Raw genomic sequence first — 18,991 nt, 5'->3', positions numbered from 1 at the left:
CAAGTTCCTGTAGGAGACCTTAGCACTTGGCCTCAGCAATCTGGGTCTGGCTTGTTCTCCAGAGCCTCGGATGCTGAGCCTCGAGGATGCTGAGCCTCGAAGAGCAAATGTCCCAGCTACGTGACGTGATCAGCAAAGTGACCTATATTCAGCACAAACAAAACCCTTGCTCTGTGTGCTGGGCTCAAGGTAAAGTCCAGGTGATGCCGAATTTACCCTTGCAAAGGAATAAGAACTACACTGTGCAAGCAAAGGAAAATATTTCTTTGATTTTATTTCCTATAACTAATTATTGTTATCCTGTGCTACCTGTAGGGGGATTGATTCCAGAATCCCAATCTGTGGATGCCCAAGTCCCTTCTATGAAATGCTGTAGCATTTACATAACCTACGTACATCCTCTTGTCTACCTGAAATCATCTCTAGGTGACTGACTTAGAATACCAGATACAATGTGCATGCCATGTAAGTGGTTGCTACACTGTATTATTGTTCAGGGAATAATGATACCAAAGAGGTGTGTACATGTTCAGTACAAACACCGTTTATTAAAATTTCGGGTTCCCCAGTTGATCCAACCTATGAATGCAGAACCCAAGGATTTGCAGAGCCTACCATACTAAAAATTGGAAGCAGAAAGAAATGAAAAGACTGAAATGTGCCACAAAGCACAGGCTGAGTCCGGAGAACCCATACGGAGGTCTATACAACCGAGATGAGTTTTCCAGCACATCTCTTGGCTGATCAAAAACCTCTCTCCTCCTCATAGAGGCAATGATTTTCCTTCCATTCCTTTGCAATTTGTTACAGATAGGATGTGGCGTATCGCGTTGCCCTTTCTCGGGGTTTGGGGGATAGAAAAACTAAACTCGAATGCAGAATTGCCTCTAAGTGACTCCGGAGTGTCTTAAAGGAAAACAAAATTGGTGAGGAAAGGAACAAACAGGCATTTCGGAAGAAAAATCAAAACTCCAGACCGGATTGTGGATGTCCAGCTTCGTGGAACCCTTGTGGCATGTTGAAATTTGAGAGTCCACCATTTTTCCATCGTTTGAAAACAACCGTGAAGATAGGTGCTCGCCTACAAGCCTGGTGGTGGGAGAAATTCAGTTATTTGATTGAAGTCACCGAACTGGTTGCATGAGATTTGTGCACCTAGGAGGTAGGTGCTTCTGTGTTCTAGAACTTGGTTTTCAGGGGACTTGGAGACTTTAAGAGTCAGGACCTGCTATTAGTCCTAAATGAAAGATTTTGTCCTACAAATAGAAATTTCTTCCCACCCCAGACTTGCAGTTCGAAGGGACTGGTGGATATGCATGGGAATTTGTGTGAATGCCTACCAACTGCCAAGGAAAATTAGCTAATTGGATGGGATCACTTGCTGTGAAACTCTGAGCTACGTCCTGGAATCAAAAACTCGCTTTTCTATATATAGCACAGTTGTCCTTCAGTATCTACCAGGGATTGGTTCCAGGACACCCTGCCCCCACCGCCTAGGACACCAAAATTCACAGATGCTCAAGTGTCTTATATTAAATGGCATCGTATTTTCACCTCACCTCTCCATACCCTCCACATAATGTTCTCCACCGAGAATAAAATCAAACTAGTTGAGAACAAAAAAAAAAAAATGCATTTATTTAGGGCTAATTAGGAATGATGGTCCAAGAAAACAGCGATTCAAGCAGTTTTGAAAATGGGCTCTGGAGTTGTATAAATTGGTGGTTGCTTAGTGCCACCCCTAAGTGGGGGGGTGGGTGTTGGTAATGACTTGTTAGGATTCATCCTGGCAAAAGTTCACCTGTTTTATAAGAGAGGGGGGTGGTGCCATCTCAGCCTCTGGGTCATTTAGGGAAAGGGGTCTGTGGCATAGAAGGTCAGCAGAGGTCATCAGTGTTTTAGGGACTTTGGTCCAGTACATAATTCAGCTCCTCACATAGGAGAGGGAAGAGGTGTTTCTGCAGCCCAGTTCAAAGGTCAGTAGCGGATGCTGTGGGACACTGGTCCAAGGTCTTCCAATTCCATGGTGAGTGCTCCAAACCAATGCTTCTTCCTCGATATTTGAAACCATCTCCGTGCTCCTTATAATACCTAAGACAACCCGTGTTGTATTGTTGAGCAAATGATGACATGGAAGAAGAAATCGGTCTCATTCAGTACGAACAGAAGTTTGGGGGTTTTTTGTCGTTGTTTTGTTTTGTTTTTGCAACTGGGTTCAATCCATGGTTGGTTGGATCCACAGACATGGAACCCGTGGAGATGGAGAACCATCAGACTAAAAGTCTTGCACCAATGCAGATTGTAGACTTTCGCAGCTGATGTTTTTTCCATAGAGCACCACGATATCTTTATTACCCTTTTGTTATAAAATGGACTTTGGAATCTGATCTGGGTTCAAATCCACCACTTTCTCGATCTGCCACTTGGGGAGGTTATATAGCTATGGGGAGTCTGAACTGTTTCATTTTTACTGGGAATACAAGGAAGTTCACAGAATGTCTAAGAAGACGAGACAAGAAGGGTCTGGCCCACACTTGGTGCACCTTAGCAGACTCCCCCAGGTAAACCAGATGTTCCATCATTTAGGTGGACGCTTGCCAGCCTGGACGGGAGATGGTGAATCTTACCCAACGGAGTGTTTCTGTGCCCAGATGGTAGAAAGTGCTTAATTTCCCAAACCTCTCAAGTCTAGAATTCCAAATTAGAAGTGTCAAGGGAAGAGGCTGCCCATGGATTCTCTACACACCAAGAATCCAGAATCACGTACTAATTTATAAAGCAACCCCTCTGGAAAGCAGTATGGAGATTCCTCAGAAAACTTAGAATTGACCCAGCTATCCCACTCCTCAGTTTATACCCAAAGGACTTAAAATCAACATACTACAGGGACACAGCCACATCCATGTTTATAGCAGCTCAATTCACATTAGTTCAGCTGTGGAAGCAACCTAGGTGCCCTTCAATAGATGAATGGATAAAGAAACTGTGGTACATATACACAATGGAATATTACTCAGCATTAAAAGAGAATAAAATCATGGCATTTGCAGTTAAATGGATAGAGTTGGAGAATATCATGCTAAGTGAAGTAAGCCAATCCCAAAAAACCAAAGGCCAAAAGTTCTCTATGATAAGTGGATGCTGATCCATAGTGGCGGGGGGGGGGACAAATGGAGGAACTTTGATTGGGCAAAGTGGGGGGAGGAGGGGAGGGGGCATGGGGGCAGGAAAGATGGCGGAATGAGATGGATATCATTACCCTAGGTACATGTGTGACTGCACAAACGGTGTGACTCTACATCATGTAAACCTGAGAAATGAAATGTTGTGCTGCAATTGTGCACAATGGATCCAAATCCATTCTGCTGTCATGTATAATGAATTTGAACAGATAAAAAAAATAAGAGTGAAATACTTCACTTAGGTGGCAAATGGCTAAGTGACCCTGAGATTCAGCCCCAAAGATAGCCAGGCTTGACTCTTGAGAACTGTCGATCAAAAACTTTTCTCCATGGTGCTGCGCACGGTCCCTATTCTAGGAATCCTGACTTCTGTAGGTCAGTTAGCCCATGGCAGCCCTACGCGGTCACTTTATGAGAAGGCATAGCTCTTATTCCAAGGACCCGGTCATCACGTTCTGAAGTCCAGGGGGCCACCAGCCAGTACCTCTGCAGCAGAACCTGCTCAATGCTGAGAGGTGGACAAACACTCTTTCTGCTCAGACCACTGCAAGACAATCCCAATGACATCCCGACCTCAAAAGAGAATAACCTGTCCCCAGCACCTGACTCTTCCCACATAGACCACATAAATCCTCAACTGAGTTAGAAGAGCGTCCCCCAGAATGGGTGATGGAACCGCTGATAGATGAACGATGATTTTTAGCGGTAGTGACATTAGGCGATATTGACTCACATAGTGAAAAAAAAATAATCACTTTTCTTATCCTGTCTTTTGAATAACACCTGAGAAACCCTGGATCTGGCATCAGCATGTTCTTAACCCTCCTAACACTCTTAATCTCTCCAGTGTTTATCAACAGAGAGCACACCTCAGACTTTCATGAGTGAGGTTCCTGCAATGCTACCGAGCTAGAATTTTTCAAAACTGTTTTTAATGCCACGAGGTATGTGTTCTAATGACCTTCCAGGTAATGCTGAGATTTCACATCCATAAATGAGAATGGCATAAAGGTTTTCTTTTAAAAATAAGTGCATTCCCATTACAAAATCAGACATCGCTTTCCTACGTTCACGTGTGAACACACAACCGGTGTACCACCACAAGAATGGGAAGTCATACTTCCTACGTGTATAGATAATATATATATTTCCCAATCCCATGTATGTATAATGTGCCGAAATACACTCTACTGTGATATGCATGTAAAATGAACAAATAAAAATTTTCAAAAAAATAAATAAAATATCTGACACTGGAAATATAGGGAAAAACATCAGAGTTTCACCCTGATGGGTGATCTTGGGTGCGGTAGTTCGTCGTACAGAGACTGGGAAGTCCTGAGATCCCACCGTCTGCCGTCTGCTGATATCACCCATTCCTATGAAGAAGAATCGGATAAGGCTGTGAATTCAATAGACAAGAATTGAAAATATCTGATTGTTTCTTATCCTTGAATTTCTGGAGTAGAAGAAAATAAAGGCTTGGAAGCAGAACCCTATCTATTAATATAAAATAGCCTTACAGGCACAGGGACCCTTGGCTGTGTTGGGTGGCCCACCTCACTGATGGACGATGTGTAAGTTCAGGGCCTCCGCAAGGTGAGATCCTGTAAATCTTGTCCCCCATGCAGGATATTGTAAAGCATAGGAAATAATAGATATAACAGCTTCTAATTGGACAAAAAGCCATGGACAGGGGAATCAAATAGAGTCGAATGCTCAACAATTAAGAGAAAAATAGGTGAGGAAAAGTCGTCAAATAAACGCTTCCGAGGAAAAAGATTTAAATAACCAAAGATGGGGAGAGAGTCCAGGGGAGGTGGATGAAGCTTTTTCACATGTTTTTTGCAGAAGGGCCCCTCCTGATGATCACACTGTGAAACTCAAACACAAAATAAAGGATATTGAATCCTCTACCCTTCAGATAGGAAAAAAGTCAAGCTCGCCCAAAATCCATCACCGCTTGATTTCCGGCTGTGCTCATCCTGACGTTTCATGCACAGCTGCATTTATAACTCCCAGGTTAACTCTGACCTAAGATTCTGTAATGCGGGCCTCATTTTATTTTTTTAAGAATAAAACTCCAATCGAACATTCCCCAGCTTTTATGCGTGTTTTGCTCCCCATTTTAATTGCATTCATTTGAAATGGTCTTTTCTCAGGACGAACTTATTATCCTTCTAGAATAGGACGACTATCTTTTCCAGTAATGGAATCTCGTGAAATAGAGGAGTTGCCTTTCCAAATTCACCAGCCTTCTAGGAATAGAGGCCCTAAGACGGAATGGGATCGTGGTGATCTGTCCCCTGGGGTTGCAAACAGACAGTTAATAATAATAATAACAACAAAAACCCGTTTAATGGAGTACAAGACCACTATGTGGCTTAGGATGGAGAAGACAGGGGGCGAATTTGAAAACGGTTTGACGGTGGCTCTGAATCTGCAACCATTTCCTTTTATAAAAGCAGCAAGAGTAACCAGTTTTGCTCTGATTTTTTGCAGAATACTCACCTCCCCGTGTTCAGGGAAAGAGGGAGAGAGTGGGAATTATGAATGCCTCACCCGCCACCTCTCTGGATTCGTTATTCTCCGCTCATCCCACAAATCTGTTCCAGCGCGTTGTTTATTTGTATTTCCTTCTTCACTTCCTGTAATCTGCGGTGGATCACTCTGTAATTAATTCAAATTACCAACATATCATTAGAATCATCTTTGTAACTACACTTGAAGTAGTTCTGATTTGACCGGCTTTCACCGTCGGGTATAAGAAGCCACATAAAGGCTCCTGCTTTCCTCCAGTTCTGTGGATGATGAAAATTCCACGTTGTTACAGGGATTTTTCTTTCTTCTACTTCAACCCACTCCCTACCTCCCCACTCCCTAGAATTTTCAAGCAGGTGATGTGTGAGTCCAAAATGGACTTCAACATATTTTCTTGTCTAAACGCATGTGATTTAAAAAAAAAATTAAGCCTGCCCTTAGGATAGCCGATCTATTCCCCTGAGAACTAATGGCCTCTCCCAAGAAACACACCAGTGTCTCCTGAAGACCCCTCTCCTAACCCCATGACCATTGGCAACCCAATTTCATCTTGAGCTTCCGTGGGGACCAACCACCTGTAGTCTGCAGCTCAGGGTTGATCTTATAGACTCAGGAGAGAGCTGCTTCCGATAGGTGACGTCAGGGACTTAGAAAGGCACCTTGCTCATGGGAGTACGACGACTAAGAAGTCCCGAGATCCACCATCGGCCAACAAGGAGTATGTTTCCAATCTGAGTCCAAAGGCCTGAGATCTGGAGAGCCAAGTTCAAATCCAGGTCTGAAGTTCTGAGAAGCAGGAATAACAGGAGATTGATGTCCCAACACTAGCAGTCAGCCAGGCAGGAAGGATGGATCCTCCTTTTTTGTAAAGTTGTGTGCTTCTAAGACCTCTGATGGATTAAATGCGGCCCACTCGGTCGGCCCATTGGAATACGGACCTCTTCTGGAAACACCCTCACAGACTCATCCAGAAAGAATGTCTATCCAGCTATCTGGGCACCTTGTAGCCCAGTCAAACTGACACACAAGTAACCATCCCGGTGTTTCATGGGGAGAATGAGGAAAATGAGTTAGTATATGAATCAGTGCATAAGAAAACTGCATATATGCCTCACAGACCAAGGTAATTCCCAGAGGCTGTGGTTCTGCCTCTCAGGGAGAAGAGAGGGCTTTCCAAGAAGGTCTTCAAAGGCTGCATTCCCCGGGTGCCCTGCTGGGCGATTGCGATTTACCTGTTAATTTAGGAGATAGTCACTTCCCAGATCTCTAATGCCATTCCCCCAAGTCTGAATGACTTGGTGCTGGTGGTGCGTGAGGGCTCAAATACAGAGAAGTAGGTCTTGGATGGGTAAAAGGTCATCCTGTTCCCTGCTCCCCGGTTAGGGAGAGGGAGGAGAGGGAAAGAAAACGTCCATTTTAAAGTAAGCTTCAGAGCTGCTATTATAGGTCAGCAGACATACTGCACCAACACTTGGAAGTGCCCTCCATTTAAAGTATTAAAACCATGAGGTCATCTTACTGGATGCCTGTGTGTATAAAATGATCATCAGGGGCTGGGGCTGTAGCTCAGGGGTAGAGCGCCTGCCTAGCACGCATGAGGCACTGGGTTCGATCCTCAGCACCACATAAAAATAAATAAAATAAAGGCATTTTATCCATCTACAACTACAAAAAAAAATTAAATAAATGATCATCAGATTATGTCTTCACAGTCTCAAGCCCTTTAACCCAGGGAAGTTTTGGAATCTGTCAGAAATTTACATGATGAGCAGACAGCACAGATATCTTTTACTTAGTGCTTAAGAATTCTCCCCCGGGGCTGGGTTTTCAGCTCAGAGATGGAGCACTTGGTTAGCATGTGCCAAGGCCTGGATTCAGTCACCAGGAGTCGGATGGCGGGATCCTGGATGCTCCTGTATCCATTTATTTATTTCCCACTTGCTTCTCTCCTCTTCTTATATCCTCAGTTTTCTGCGCCCTCTTAAACTGATTAAAGCTTAAATAGATCCTGTTTTATCCTGATAAGACGAATCTAACGCTTTTTTCTCTACCCCAGCAAAGAAATCTCTAGAAGGTGTGAAACTGTTAATAGCGGGTCCCCATTCCCTACAGAATGTTTATTTAACGTTCTACCTGGTGGGGGGGCTACTCTGAGGATCTCAAAGGTCAAGTTCCCAATTCAGGTTCCAGTGGAATGTGTTTAAATACGACCAGCAACCACCCAAGACATCGGGCCTAGCAAGAGACTTAAAAAGCTCTTTGGCATGTTTATGGCTGATCTTTATCTATTAACCTCAAGGAAAAGTAATGAAACCGGTTCTCGGGAGAGATGATATGATCGACTTCAGGATAAATCTATTTAATGAATAAGTAATAAGCCCATTTTTAAAGAGAATGAAATTCCTGGGGAGTCGTAGGAGGGGGAAAAAATTGAACATAGCAATTCAGGAATGTGTTTACCATGTAACTATGCAAATGATAATTAGCCCACAATTTCTGAGCCAGGAAGTTTCTTCATTACTAAATAATGCATGAGAAAGAGAAGCAAACCTCTCTCGCATAGCAACCTGCAGTGGCCAACATGTTAGAGACGGATTTCTAGAACTTTCTGTTGCTCCAGTATCGAGCAGTAATCGAAGACCCGAGGAAGGAGGAGGGAAATAGAAAGATGTAGATCAGCGATGATGGAAATGTCTTTATCTTGAGTCACCTGTGCCATCATGAAAGGAATGGGGGGCTAATTAATTCCTAATTCTCCCACGAGGTAGTTGAAGGTTAGTCTCAATTTCTCTATCAGTCAAGAGGGCGATTCAACATAGGTTAAACAAAAAGGAAATAGGGTCATCTATGTCATGCACTTAGCTGCAGGCCAAGCAGAGAGTAGGCATATCAGAAATGTCAGCTGTGGGGTGGGTGCATGGCGCATGTGTGTAATCCCAGTGGCTCAGGAGGCCGAGGCAGGAGGATTGCAAGCCCAAAGCCAGCCTCCGCAAAAGCGAGGCCCTAAGCACCTCAGTGAGACGCTGTCTCTAAATAAAATACAAAATAGGGCTGGGGATGGGGCTCAGGGGTCCAGTGCCCCTGAGTTCAATCTCTATACCCTCCCAATAAAAGAAATGTCAGCTGTTGGAAAGTCCAATGAAGCCGCGCTCTCTCTCCTGGTACTATTGTTCACCCTCTTCCCACTCTCTCTCTTCACATCCAGATGCACCCCTCAGGGGCTTCCCAAGTCCCCCCTCCTCTCCAGTGCCCTGAGACATGTCCCCAGCAGCTCGCCATAGCACCCTAGAGACAGGAAGCAGGTCACATGCCATCCAGGTGACCATGGCTGCAGGGATTGGTTAGGAGCTAGCATCAGGGGATCCCCAGCAGGTCCTGGATATGGTAAGAGAAGCAGAGGGGAGCAGAGAGAAAGGGGAGTTGGGCAAGAGGAGGCGGGTGGAAGGAGGGACGCAGGTGCATAGCACAGAGGCTGCCCGGGAGAGCTGAGGCAGGAAAGGGCCAGGTGGGAGAGTATGGCCAGCAGAAGGGGTGTGGGGCTGGCATTTCCCCCTGCAGTTGCGGCTGCCAGCCAGTAGGTGGCTCCAGTGGGCTCTCCACTGCAATCCAGCTGGTCAGTGTCCATGCGTTGGTCATCAGTGGTCCCTCTATGCAGGAATACATGATGGGACCTCTGAAGAGATTGCTACTTCACCCCCTTGCTGTTCCTGGGCACCGTACTGCTGAAATGGTGGAATACATCAAGACTAAGAGCACTGGAGTTTCAGTGTTAGCAGAGACAGAGGAGGGAGAGGTCATTCTTTCTGAGGCTCCTGGACTCCAAAATGGGGACCCACCTTCACCACCATCGCTGGGCTGCAGCCAGCCTCAGCACCCGTGGAAAGAATTCTCACTGAGATAATCCCAGCAGCTCAGGAGGCTAAGGCAGGAGGATCACAAGTTGGAGGCCAGTCTTGGCCACTTAGCAAGGCTCTAGGCAACTTAGCAAGACCCTGTCTCAAAATAAAATCTATAAATGATGGGGATGTGACTCAGTGTTTAAACTTCTCTAGGTTCAATCAAAAAAATTAATAAATTCTCACTGTGAGGCTTGCTTCTATTGAGGATTCCTGCCTGGTTTTAGCTTTCAATGATTCTCTTCCATGGGGTGTCTCAGCTTGAGATTTTCATTACCTGGTGTCAAAACCAGTCACCTAGAGAGGACCTGATCAGAATGTCTGGGCATTGCTGGGGAGAACAGGTTGTCACACCTAGAATCTCCCCGGCTGTCAGGTTGTCACAACTGGATTCCCCTCCCCAGGGCACAGCTGTCCTGGTCCTTTCTGAGTTGCTATCACAGAATACCCGAGACTGGGAATTGAGGAAGAAAAGAGGTTGATTTCACTCACAGTTCTGGAAACAGAAAAGTGCAAGTTGAGGCGGCTGCCTCTGTCGAAGGTGTCATGCTAAGTCCTGGGCAGATGACATCACGTGGCAAAAGTTTGTGCAAGAGTAGATGCAGGAGAGAGGCTGATCTGCTGCATAGCAATCAAGTCTTTCTTTTTTTTTTTTTTATTGTGGTGATGGAGCTCAATCCAGGGCTGCTAGACCACAGGACCCCAACCCCAGCTCATAATTATTCTTAGGACAGCTAATCCAGTCCCTTGAGGACTTATGTGGTCTCCCAAGAAAGACCCTGACCCTCCTGCAGGACTTACCTCCTAACACCACTATACTGGAAATCCAAGTTCAACCTGAGAGTCAGTGGGGTGGACCGTGTCCAAGCCCCTGTCGCCTGAAGCTCAGGACCAGTCTTCTAGACTTGGGAGACAGCTGGTTTAGATATGTGACTTAGGAAGATGGCTTGCTCCCAATGCGCCCAAATCAGCCTGTGTTTTCTTAAGGATCCCGGACCAAGGTCAAGGTCATCGTTGGAGAAACTGGTCACCAGGGCGTGAACTTGGCTCCTTAAAAGCACTTAAGGTTTTGTGCTCTGTCTCTTGTACCGTCACTGGGACAAGTGTGTGAAGATGCTTGTGTGTGTGTGTTACTTGGGGGTTTATGGGTGTGTTTTAAATTCTCCCAGGTGCGCTCAACCCCTGGAAAATAGTCACGAGGATTTTAGGAGCTTCCTGGCCTATAAGTTTGTGCCTTTCAGGTTCAAAATTTTGGAAAAAGTTTGTTAACGGGCCCTTTTCAATTCCCACCCTTTATGATTCAACTGTATGGATCCGAGAGAAAAATAAAAATAAAATAAGATAAAATGTGGAGGTATTTGTGGTGGAGACAAGGCGTAACCTATGAGCTCTGAGCTCGGCAAAGCTGCCCCGCCCTGGGCCATCAGCCTCTGCTTTGGATCAGCAATAAAATTCACCCAGGGACGTTTTCATCATGTCTTGTTGGAACAGATCAAAAATACATAGATCAGGTGGATTTATTTTCATCCATTTTCAATGAGTTGACAATCTCTTCTCCTTCCCTAAAATACGGCTCTGGTGATTTTCTTCGCCTTTGCAAGACGGCTCCCTGGACACATCTGGATGATAGATGGTGGATCCACAGGTTGGTAAATAAGGACACAGCCATCAGCCGCACCGCGTCCTCCGAAGGTAACACGAATCGGTTTCACCTGAGGCACCATTTATCTTGGAGCCGAGAGGACTGCACGGCTGGCAGGCGGGGGCTGCCGTGCATCCCGGTGAGGCCACCACTCAGGGGCACTCGACCCCTGAGCCCCATCCCCAGCCCTATTTTGTATTTTATTTAGAGACAGAGTCTCACTGAGTTGCTAAGTGCCTCACCATTGCTGAGGCTGGCTTTGAACTCGCGATCCTCCTGCATCAGCAAGACATGTCCAGGGGCAGCAGTATTTTTGAAGTTCCCCAAAGAGTCCAGGCCGTGAAGGGGACCAAGGTGACCTGCTCCAAAATCCCAGCTCTGCCAGTTTTTCCAGAGGTTGGTGTGGGTTGTCTCCTCTTTGGCTGATGGACCCCAGGAGCCAGCTTGCTTCCGAGTTTCCTATTTGCCCGGGAACAGGAAAGCCATGGAATTAGGTGGCCCTCAGGGCTCTCTCTGCCATGGGCACTATGTGTGGTCCAACCTGTGCCCAGACCTGTGTCAAGTTCACCGTGAGAGCATTTCAGCCAACAGTGTGACTGGAGTTTAAGGTACACTTATATGACATGACATAGACATGATTTATATTACCTATTATAGTATAAATGTACTCATATAACATGTTGTCATGTAAATATGTCACATCTTGCAATCTATATTTAAAAACAAATATAGATATATAAATTTTTCATGGGGCAATACAAATATATCTCACATATTTAAATGTATTTGAATACTTATTGAATATGCAAATGTGTAGTGTTTAAATATATGATATTTAATATATTTGTATGTTATATTTAAATACATTACATATTTATTTAAATATGTAACCGAAATTACAACATTTGCATACATTAAATATAACATGTGTTAAGCTATTAATTAAAAAATTGACATTTTAACATATTTAACACAACATGTTTAAATGTATAACGTATTTAAATATATTAAGCATATCTACATTTACAACATGTCCTTAAAACAGATCCATGGGGACTGATAACAGTTAAGAATCTAGCAGAGGGGACGGGGTTGGGGCTCAGTGGTAGAGTGCCTGCCTAGCATGTGCAAGGTGCTGGGTTCGATCCTCAGCACCACATTAAAATAAATAAATAAAACAAAGGTATTGTGTCCACTTGTACATTGCTGGTGGGACTGCAAATTGGTGCAGCCAATTTGGAAAGCAGTATGGAGATTTCTTGGAAAGCTGGGAATGGAGCCACCATTTGACCCAGCTATTCCCCTTCTCGGTCTATTCCCTAAAGACCTAAAAAGAGCATGCTACAGGGACACTGCTACATCGATGTTCATAGCAGCACAATTCACAATAGCAAGACTGTGGAACCAACCTAGATGCCCTTCAATAGATGAATGGATAAAAAAAATGTGGCATTTATACACAATGGAGTATTACTCTGCATTAAAAAATGACAAAATCATAGAATTTAGAGGGAAATGGATGGCATTAGAGCAGATTATGCTAAGTGAAGCTAGCCAATCCCTAAAAAACAAATGCCAAATGTCTTCTTTGATATAAGGAGAGTAACTAAGAACAGAGTAGGGTCGAAGAGCATGAGAAGAAGATTAACATTAAACTGGGATGAGAGATGGGAGGGAAAGGGAAAGAGAAGGGAAATTGCATGGAAATGGAAGGAGACCCTCAGAGTTATACAAAAGTAGATACAAGAGGAAGTGAGGGGAAAGGGAAAAATAATACAAGGGGGACAAATGAATGTCAGTAGAGGGGGCAGAGAGAGAAGAGGCGAGGGGAGGGGAGGGGAGGGGGGATAGTAGAGGATAGGAAAGGCAGCAGAACACAACAGACACTAGTATGGCAATATGTAAATCAATGGATGTGTAACTGATGTGATTCTGCAATCTGTATTTGGGGTAAAAATGGGAGCTCATAACCCACTTGAATCAAAGTGTGAAATATGATATATCAAGAATTATGTAATGTTTTGAACAGCCAACAATAAAAAATTTTAAGGTATTGTGTCCAACTACCACTAAAAATATTATTCAAAAAAAGAAGAATCTAGCAGATTATTCTTTTCTTCATCCTGGGCTCATTTCAGAACATATAGCCATCACGTAGAACGGCACTCACAGTAGGCTGTCTGCATTTAACATCAGTTATTGATATTTCTTTTTTGATAATTTGCTAGGTACATTTTTAAATGTCAATGTGATTCTTCTTTTGATTCTACTCTATGCAGGTAAACGTATTTGGAGCCAGATTGTGAAAACTCTCATACGAGGACGGTCATTTGCTACTGGTCATTTCGGACGAGGGAGTGATTACTTCCAGCTTAGAGAATGGGAGATGGACTCACTGGAGACTATGGACTGGGAATGGGCCCTAAAGGATGCGAAGTTTAAGTGTCCAGAGACTGGGCAGAGGGCACTCCGTGCAGAGGAGAGGACCCAACGAGGTTTGCAGGGGGTCCCGAGCCACCCACACCCAGTAGCACCACGAGTAACGGTAGGAAGTATTTGCAGTAGATGATGTAAAACCCGTACTTGGGGTTTTCGACTATTTTGCCAAAAATGTAGGACACAGGATCAGCTTTTCAAGTGAGAGTCCCGTGATTAGATGAACGATGCTAGGGAGAGAAAGAAGAGTCAGGGACAGCTTAGCTCCCTGTGTGTTTCTGTCCCTACTAGACAGCGTTATGTCATTGAAGCCAGGGACTCTCTTCATCTCTGTATCACGTGGTCCTTGGATCAAAGTAGAAGCAGCAGAGATGCTTCCAGATCCCCGTGCTGCCCCCTACCGAAATGTGTCTGTCTCCAGAGGAGAAGGGCATCAGCCCTTGAGATAATGGTGTCCAGGTCTTTCTTCTGTCTTTTTTTGGTTGTTGCTTTTTAATCGATGTCAAAGTGTGGGAAAATTGGAGACAATCTTGCTAGAAACAGCCCAGAGTTCTTTGCATTATAAGACTCCTCAATGATATAGCTAGAGTTTAGTGTCTTTCCTTACAGATTTCTAGGGTCAGAGGATCGCTGTTCTGACATGATTGGACTATTCTAATTGCTTCAGAGTCCCAGAACTTGTAGCTTTCTCCTGTGTGTTTTTTATGTCACAGTTATGGGCACCTCCCTGCACAGCCTGCCCGCCATCTTGTTATGGTTAGGGCCCATGGAAGACCAAAGGTTACTATTTGGAATTGACTTATGACCCTTTATCAACCCATGTCATTCCCAGGCGACAGGAATCGTGCCAAGTTCAAATCAAGGCCCAACCAGAGACAGAAAACTTCCACACACAAAAATTTCAAGCTGAAATTTTCTACTCGAAGTACCTTTGCTCTGTCACCATAGCAATCTGCATAGCACAGGGGACATGGAGGGAGTTTGATAAGAGACTCACCTTGTCCTCTGGGGTGTCTCGATTTACAATGGCACTGGTTAATTCCATCGGGTGTGAGTTGGCGATCCACACGTTGCTAATCGTCGGAATTGTTTGGTCATTTTAAGAGAGAAAGAATGTAGACATGAGAAGGGGGTAAATATAAAAGCCATGTTGGAAATGTGTATGAATTCATGAGAATCCATTGTCCTTGGCCTTGGGGACTTTGATTAACAATAGGGTAGAGGAGAACGTGGAAAATTCGAGTTCACTTCCAACATTGGCCATTACGATGGAAACAGAATCATATTCAATAGTATTGCAGAGTAATAATCTATAACAAACAGCCCTACTTTTTTTTTCCTCTCAAGTGAGGAAGTTATCTTGTACATCACAGTCACCTGTCACTTCTCCCGTAAGCCTTTTGTCTTGAGGGTCGATACATTTTTTTTTTATTCTTCCAAAAGACCTGCTGCTTTGGGTGCAAAGGTACCCTCCGCCTTAGAGGTCACACTCTGCAAACTGTCAAGGTCTCCAGACCTTGATGGGGACATCCGTCTTTCCTACATCCTCTCTGATCTATCGCCGTCGCTGTGAAAATGTGGCGCTTGGTATTAAGCTAGTTTGGGGTAACTAGACTACCCAGGGCAGACACTAGTGGGACAGAAACTTCCCAAGTGGGAAAGTCCTTTACTGTTACTAACAAAACCCAAGAGCTCTGCTGGCTTGCAGTGAGCACACGATTATCTCAAATTCCTCTGTCCTGACGTCCTCTGTGCATTGAGCAATTTAATTCTTTGAACTTGAGCGAAAGTCTACAGCGGCAACCCCACCCAAGTCTCTCTTAAGGGTCTGGACTCTTACTAGTAGCAAGATCCTTTTTAAAGTGCTAGGGATGTGGCTCAGTGACAGAGCACATGGCACAAGGCCCTGGCTTTGATCCCCAGCCCCGCCACCACCACATGCACACAATCAATCCTTTTTTTGCTCCTTGTCAGAGGCTGGGCTCAAGTCTCCTTGGAGATAGGCAGTCCTTCTCTGGTCTATCTCAGGTGACCTCATCCCCTGTAAGAAGTCAGTAGCTGTTACTCAGGTGCTTTAAGAAAGGCTACAGGGAGCATCGAGGTTCAGCAATAAAAGACATCCTACATCAGACTCTGTCTTTGTTGGGGGGGAGAAAAAGAAACTAGAGCTTTGTAGGAACGATTTGTTTCCATGCACACTTTTTTGAAGACATAGATCTAAATTCTTCCTCGTAACACATATGGGATGCTTGGTGAAATGCCTCGTCCAGTGAGCACATGGGCCGACTCCTCTGTGCCTGCAATTTGCTTCATCCACCTGATTAGGAAAGAAATAGCATGGCCATGATCTCTTGCAAGGAATTTAGTGTTCCAGAAGGAGCTGTATGTTTGAATCTTCCCAAACTCCCCCCTAAGGTACCATAAAAGATGAAGCTTGCCTCATTCTTGGGAAGACGAGTCTTAGAAATCCTGATTTATTTGCAATTTGTATAATAAAGCAGTCTCATTGGACCCAGGGGTCTACGAGAAACCAAAAAGCATAAAAATCAAGACACAGAAATTGTTTTTTTTCCAAAAAACCGTTTCTTCTCCCCGACGAGAGGCCCGTTCAACGCTATGCAAATTAGGTGGTGGTACCCTTGTACGGTAATTATGTTCTCTTAATGTTTCCACGATGGCTCTGCTCTTGCCCGACTTCAATATTTTAGGGGCATAATGGTCACCACGGAAGGAATGAGCACCCGTGATTTCTAGAGACAGAAGACCCCTGAAAATCAAATTCAGAAAATGCAAAGGGAATATTTTTTTTCCATTGCTAATTTGTTTCAGAGCTATCTTAACAAGAGAGAAAAAATAGAGTGTTATCTCCAGGAGAAAAAAAAAATGAATGAAATGCAAATGAATTAATTAGAAACATCCTAAATTGCAAATCCTTCACATTCTATACCTATGCTCAAAACCCCGCGGAGGACCTGCAGACCCTCACAGGCTGGCTGTGAATCATCAGAGTGCGTGTCACAGGAAGAAAAGGAATAGATGCTGTCTTTCATAAAAATGTCCTTTTTTTAATCAAGTACATTTGCAAAACACAGTAGATTAAACAAAGTTCCAAGGATCATTGCTACCCATCCAACCCCCCTCCACCATGATGGGCTGCCTCATCACAGGCCCAAAGCTAACCTGCATGAAATGGAATCTCTAGAACTGTGAGTCAATATAAACCTTTTCACTATTTAAGCTAAGTATCTCAGGTAGTTTGTTATAGTCATGGAAAGCTGACTTACTATGAAGGGAATAAGAAAATATAGTCAGTGGAGTGGTCATGCAACTGAGGGAGTCCTGCTCATCTTGTTAGGACAGTTAGGCAGCCATCTCTGAGGCAGTCTTCCAAAGGTATTTTAGGAGGCACTCTTTGGGGGGACCTTGGCCCTACCAGTCCCTAATGTTAGAACAATAAAACTGCAGACCAGGAAATCAATGAAGCTCAGCTGAAGTCACGAGAATGGCTCAAGGTTGAACTAGAAATGAAATTTCAGCTCTCTGCTCTGTTTGGAATATGCACTGCCCGCCTATTTAATAACCACTCCTGGGATATTGACGATTTTATAAAGTTCGGCTCTTTAGAAAGTTCTGGAATTTTCCTATAGGGCGCAATAGATTTGGAATGTCCTGTAGGAATTTTTCATAGCCGACATGAATTTAATGAATAAAAAAATGCTCATACATCTGCAGATTTGGGTAGCAGCAAGAGATCCTGGAACCCATCCCCCATGGAGACCAAAGGGTGATCGCGAACTTCCTGAAAGAGGGGAGAGAGGGAACGAGAGAGAGAGAAGAAACTGGTGTCCCCACCCAAGGAAGACACTGAAGGTCAGAAATACTTAGAGCTGTTTTATGAGGTTTTTCTTTTTCCATATGGCGTGTGAGGTCACCCACCATCTGTATCTGCTCCGTATTTTTCTAATGCCCTGAGAATAACCACAATTTCAAGAGCTCATCTGTGTGAACTCTGAAATGACCTCCCATGGCTTCAGGAGCACAGGCACCATGGGGGACTGCCTCGGGTGATCTCCTCAACTTCTAGACGCTGATTCGGAAATTCATACTGAAGCAACCTCTCCCCTGAGCTCAGCCACCCCCTGAGGTCACCAAGGCAATGTCTAATACCATCCATTGACCCTCATTCTAGTCCAGACATACTGGCCTCCTTTGATATTACCTCTACTTTATTTCCTTCTAGGTTCTGCCTGCCTGGATTCTAATGGTCAGATCTCAGCTCAGCTGTCACCACCTCAGAGATGGCTGCCTAACTGTCCTGACAAGGTGAGCAGGCCTCCCCCAATCGTGTGAACACCCCACTAACTACATTTTCTTATTCCCTTCATTGTATGTGTCGGTCAGCTTTCCATGACTGTAACAAACTGCCTGAGATAATTAGCCTATAAAGTAAAAAGGTTTATTTGGACTCACAGTTCTAGAAATTCCATTCCATGCCAGGTTAGCTTTGGGCCTATAATGAGGCAACCCATCATGGTTTTGGTGGTGGGGGGGGGGGGCAAGGTTGGATGGAGCAAAACTGTTCAACTCTTGGCCAGGAAGCAAAAGAGAGAGAAAGGAAGGGGCTTGGATCCCTAGGGCATGCCCCCTACGACAGAAGGACCTCCAACCAGGCTCTGTCACGCAAAGTTCCATTACTTCTCAATAGTACCCTGCTGGGGAAACCCTTTAACAAATGAGCATTTGGGGACATTATAGCATCATGCATGTTATAATCTACACATTTTTGTTTATTTTATCATCTACTTGTTCCTCTTGTTTCTATTTGCATAGGGATTCTTGTTGTCCTTTTTCCTAAAGAGGACTTTTGGCACAGTAGGTCCTCAGTAAATTTATAAGGTTGGGGATGTAGCTCAGGTATAGAGCACGGCTGAGCACGCACAAGGTCCTGGGTTTAGACTCCAGAATCAATCAATCAATCAATCAATCAATCTCTCTCTCTTTCTCTCTCTCTCTCTCTCTCTCTCTCACACACACACACACACACACACACACACACACACATACACGCACACAGAGTCACACACACACAGAGTCACACAAAGCTCGTGTCTGCTTCCAAGCACAGATGGTCCCCGACTTAGGAGGGTTCATCCTAACAATTCTGGTCTTTCACAATGGAGCAAAAATTCTGTGCATTCGGTAGAAGCCACTGCTTGAACCTGACGTGTAGATCTCAGGCCAGCGACACGGTAGATGTTCTATCGAGAGGCCAGGCCGGGGGGACTGGGCGGTGG

At 44.5% G+C, this 18,991-nt stretch overlaps 1 long non-coding RNA gene across 1 annotated transcript in view; it reads left to right on the top strand.

Annotated features, from left to right (window-relative positions):
- Positions 1-18,023, top strand: part of LOC125611740 — a 94,357-nt gene extending 76,334 nt beyond the window's left edge. The window contains exons 3-4 of the long non-coding RNA XR_007341980.1: positions 17,430-17,567; positions 17,938-18,023. This is a non-coding gene — a long non-coding RNA (uncharacterized LOC125611740). The remainder of the gene's footprint in view (positions 1-17,429; positions 17,568-17,937) is intronic.
- Positions 18,024-18,991: the final 968 nt, after the last annotated feature.

Source organism: Marmota marmota, unplaced genomic scaffold (genome assembly GCF_001458135.2).
Source record: "Marmota marmota marmota unplaced genomic scaffold, marMar, whole genome shotgun sequence".
NCBI lineage: Eukaryota > Metazoa > Chordata > Mammalia > Rodentia > Sciuridae > Marmota > Marmota marmota.
The sequence above is the reverse complement of the archived record's forward strand: the minus strand, read 5'-3'. Positions and strand labels throughout refer to the sequence as shown.